The following is a 5486-nucleotide window of genomic DNA, read 5'->3' on the forward strand; positions in this document are numbered from 1 at the left end:
ACTGCCCCCTCCTCCGGACTGGCTGCTGCCTGGGCCAGGTGCCTGCTGGAACCCACAGCTGTTTCACCCCTGAATGAGGCGAAGGGTTTTGTTTGCTTCTCTGCTGTTTTCTTTAGCAGAAGGTTGGCATAGTCACCCCAAATTTATTTTTCCTAGTTTCTCTGCTCAACAGAAATTCTTAATTCTCTGCACTTTAATGAAATAGCGTGAGACAGTCTTTACGTTGCCATGAAAAACGGGCAACTCGGAACCCCTATGTTGTTCAATATTTCTGTGCTGGTGTATTTTGACTGATAAGGCAGTAGGATCAAAAAAATTGTTCTGCTTTTCTAGAAAGCTCAAATTCTTTTTCTGAACACAAGTCAAAATAGCTGGTACAAAAATACTATTTTTCCTTTAGCTGACAAACATATCCCATTTGGAGCTAATTTCTGGTTTCATGATGAGGCCATTACAGATTTTCAAGCCCCAGTTTATTTCTCTATTCCTAAGGTATGGTGTGGTCTGCTTACAAATTTCATTGATTCTTGACCTCACTAGTTTCCATGTATGCACATATAAATTTGAAGCTAGCTAGAAAATCTGCTAAGTAATGCCATCTTCCTGAAAAACGCATGAATTCAGCCAACTTGCTGAACTGATGAAGTCAGTGGCATCGTTTTAACAAACGCACATAAAGCAGTGTCTGTACCCTTCAGTCTCATAGCTCTATCAGCTATAAACCTGTAAACCCTTATTGCATAAAAATAATAGTTCCGTGATTGCTCTGGTCACGCTTTAGGGCTCTAAAGTCCCATATTCCTCCTCACCTTTGCATTCTTCACCTTTGGAAATGGGATATTTGAACGAAAACCGCTGAAAGGTGAAAGGCAAGGGTTATAAGGAATGCTAAGTAGAACTGAGTAAATGACGTCGTATAGAGACCCACTGGGGACCACGGTAGAAAACAGAAAACGTAGAGCTGCTTTGGGGACTTACCCATTCTACTTGATAAGACCCGACCTCAATCCTGCTGCTTGATGCAAACATCCCACATCAAAGCAAGCAGCAGCTTCTGAAGCCCACTGAAAGGAAGGGAGCTTACCAGTAGGGATGAATGCCCCTCATGCCTTTTGAAGAGTACCCGTGCTCCTGAAAATGCAATTATGAACCTCCTCCAACAAGCCTACATCGCTGACAATGACAGGTAGTGGTGACCCAAAAACAAGGAGCAAGGAAGCAAAAGCTAGAAAATGCATCCCCTTTTTTATGCCTCAGTTCAGGAAACCCATTGCTTCTAATTTGACACTTCCCACCCATCACCCAGAGTCACAGGCCTGTCCTGCAGAACACACACTTGGTGGCTTGATTACAGCTTCATGGTAATTGTTTCTGCTGTGACTCAAAACTTTCCAGATCCAGTCATCGCTTCTTTAGTGTCACAAAGCGATCTCACTCATAGCTCTCTGATGTAGGGAGCTGAGGCATACAAAAACCAACTGCAGACGTAAGAGCTGTTTCCCAGAGTGCTAGCAGCTAGGTGCGTTTGTGGTTCACGGTAACACCGTGAGCCACTGCAAAGCTTTAGAAGGAAAGATAATAGCCTTTATTGGCCCACCATGGCTAACACAACAAACGCAAGGAAGTAAGGAACAGCCTTGTGAGCTCATCTCCTTCTGTGGCATCATACGCTCAGATCAGTTATCACAGAGGCTTGGTTAACCAATGTATTCTTGGGTACCTTGCCAAACCTTGCCTCTTCCTAACAATAATCTGGCTGAAAGCTGATGCTGATGTTTACCAATTTACAGTATAAGAAACACAAAGTATTAGAGAGGTTACCAATCACACTGCTGGCTTTTTGCTTGCTCCCAGGTGACCCCTAACATCAAGTGTGTACAAAAGTACCTTGTAATTGTTGCTTCACATGGCTTCCCTGTGAACAAATGCAGTAATTGTCTTAGGATTTTAAGTGATCCCAAGGGCAAGGAGATATGGTCTATCCAAATGTATAAGAGACGAATCATAGAATCGTTATGGCTGGAAAAGACCTTTAAGATCATCAAGTCCAACCATTATCTCACTCTGCTGGGCCCACTTCTAAACCATGTCCCTGACCACCATATCTAGATGGCTTTTAGATACATCCAAGGATGGTGATTCAACCACTTCCCTGGGCAGCCTGTTCCAGTCTTCCAGTGTAGAAGTTTTTCCTAATGTCTAACCTAAACTTCCCCTGGTGCAACTTGAGGCCATTTCCTCTTGACTTATCAGTGGTAACTTGTGAGAAGAGACTGACCCCCACCTCTCTACAACCTCCTTTTAGGTAGTTGTAGAGAGCAATGTTTGAGACAATCTTGCTATTCCCTTGGCATTGCTACAAGTTAAAATCTGGACACCTTTCTGTGTTTAAGCCATGATCTCAGATCCAGGCAGACTGTAGAGTGACAGGTTAGAAAAGATTAATATCTTGTCCTGCCAGGAGACAGCTTTAAGGTTTCACAACACCACAGGTCCTCTTCAAAGGACAAGAGAGGCTATGTCTCATTTACATCACTCAATACCACTCCAAGAAGGCATCCCTTCAGTTAATACATACCCCAAGACAACAAGCACGACATGAGATTATTCCAACCATCCTATAAATCAACACCTATTAAACCAAGTTACAGCATGATTCTCCCCGGGTAAGTTATGGTTTAAATGCTTTCAAAATTATTAAATACTTTCCAAATTTTAAGTGGCTAGCTTTGTACCTTTTTATATTTCTACACAGTGGACCAAATACAGCCATTATGTCAGTACTTGCAAGTGCTGCTGTAATTGGCGCTGCTTTCTCTTCCACCAAGGGCTGAGTTTGGGCCAGTTGTCACCGTACAATAGTTTCACTTAATGAGAAAGACATGACCCAGATTTCAGACGAAATGAATAAGCTGAGAATTCCCACGCTTGTTGCCATAGTTACTTGAAACCTAATGTTAAAAAAAGCGGGAAGAGAGGGAGGAGGGGAAAAAGTACAAAAAGAAGAGAGCAAATATCATGGTCGGGGTTAGGCCATGTGATAAAGAGAGAGGTGATGATCTTGAAGGAGCAGGACCCCAGTGATGACACTCAGAGCAGGTTATCCAGGAAGCCTTCTGGTTGCTATTGGGTTGAGTCTATGGACATTGGTTATTTATAAGTGGTTACCACAGTGACTACACGCAATGCACTGGCAGCTATTGTATTAGCAAAAGCAGAAAGGAATTGGGTAGGGAGAGACAGACTTCTCCACAATTTATTAATAAAGAAATTGCCTCAGTTTAGAACACCAGACTGCTTGCTTTTCCACTTTACCAAGATAATGAAACTTGCAGCAATGTCTTACTCAATCAGAATAAATTTTTTAGCCTCCATGTAGAAGAGGTAGTCTGTCATGTTAGGATGAAGAAACACACCTTATTCATAAAGGGCTTTGTGCTAAGCCCACTAATGAACTTATCACAGTACTAGGGTTTTTTTGTTATTCTTCTCTATCTCATCTTTTTATTCCTGTTCTTCTTGACTCAGTTCACTTTCTTATAACTGGCCTGTACAGCAGTAACATGTGTCTGCCTCTATGGCAGTGTAATACAGGTTCACAGACACTGGAAACATACACACAGTTGAATACATTTGATGATGTCATGCCCTACATATTAGTTGGACCATAATACCCTTTATATCAGCATGCATGTGAGAGCTCAGGGAACGCACTGGAGTAGCTGGAAGACTGCTCTGTCCACATCTGGAATTGAATTTTCTGAACACTTTACTTTTATGTCAAAACATGTCTTGATCCTACAGAGCAAACTCTCCCTTTCTTGCTGTCTTCTCAGTCTTTTTTTTGTCCCTTTTTCCCCTCTTCGGTTCTCTGCGCTGCTGTCCTTGCTCAGATGGCACAATTGTGCTTTGTACAGAGAACAAAAGATAACCCACAATGCTATGGAGAACTACGTTTTAATAAGAATGCATTTGGTTGTTCCCCCCCCCCAGTATTTGCAGTACTGTGGCTTCAGTGAAGCTCACTTCTTCATACAGAAGTTATAGAAGCAAAATGAAAAAAGATACTATACACAGCAGCATTAGCTGAAAAGATTATATAACACAAGACAGTTGTGGGATGTTGAACAAAATTCACTAGAGAGCTGTTAAAGAAGCCTTGCAATTTCTTCTCTTCTGTCCCCACAGTTATGGTTATTGCTTTCTGTCCATCTATTACTGTGCTACCACGTGACCTCCACATTTGAATCACAAATCAGCAAGCTTCCAGATCAAGGACACTTAATCTTGCAACAGCAGAAGAGAAGAGGCTATTTTAATGGTATATTAAGTTATAGTCTAAGTCTCCCCTTGAAGGGGAGTGGGTCAAGAGATCTCAAACTGGGGAGAACGGGGAACAAAGAACAGACTGAGTGCTTAGCTGGTACTGTCGCCCACTTGAATTCCTAAGGGTGTCGCATTCCTTAGCGGCAGTCTAGCAGCACTTGCTCAGAAAGGTGAGAAATTCTTTTCCATCTGAAAACATGAAAGAAGAGAGCAGCTGACACTGCAGCAGCCACCGCCACTGCAGCAAGACAGGGAAGGCCATGTGGTTCCCGGTCTTACTGTGGAGGAACAGGAGCAGTACACACAGGACAGTGCGTGGGATCAGAGCGGCACAGGTTTCTAGTGGCAGGACATATCCTACAGTTAAAAAGTTATTAGGATTAAAACAAGCTGCGAAATTATAAACAAATAGCTACTCCAGAGTAACAGCATGTAGAGACAAGCCCTAGACAAGCCCTATAATCTTATAAATCAAATGCAAATACAGAGCTCTAACTTTGGATTATTCTTAATCAGTAAAGCTGGCATAGCCCCATTCTTTTATCTAATGCTACCTGAGGCAGGGGTTGGGAGGAAGCCATTAGCTCTATTATGATATTCAGACTCAAGAATATAAAAAAAACCTTCACAGTCTCTTTAAAATGTTCTCTTTCTTGATTATCCTAGACAGCACTATCCCAAAATTGCCATAGTCCAATGCATCTCAGTATTTCGTGCCAGAGAATGAGGATGCTGATTAACCAAACAATTATTTATTGCAATAATTCTTCATTTCTCCTCTTTAAGGTCACCCCTATCCCCCATCATTATTTAAAGAAAGAAATGTTATGTAAATGGCTTGATAAATAATGCTCTGAAGGACATAGGTCACAAGCCACTTGGTGGCACTCTGCCCATATAAACTTTTTTGTCACTAGGCAGATGGACAGGCTGTGGAACATCCACTCCAGGCCCAAGTCCCCTGTCCCAGACTGGGCCCAAGTCCCAAGAAAGATACTTTGCTCCACCCCTTCCCCTTTTTGTAGAAGCCTGTATGGACTCCAGGAAGCATCACTGGTTTAAAACCTAATCAACCAAGTTAGAGCCCATGTTCCACCTGCAATTCACTCTTGCACTACTGCAGTACAAAAGAACTTGAGCCTTGTCACAGTCATTGGGGG

Source organism: Charadrius vociferus, unplaced genomic scaffold, assembly GCF_000708025.1.
Source record: "Charadrius vociferus isolate BGI_N301 unplaced genomic scaffold, ASM70802v2 scaffold68, whole genome shotgun sequence".
In the NCBI taxonomy this organism is placed as follows: Eukaryota; Metazoa; Chordata; class Aves; order Charadriiformes; family Charadriidae; genus Charadrius; species Charadrius vociferus.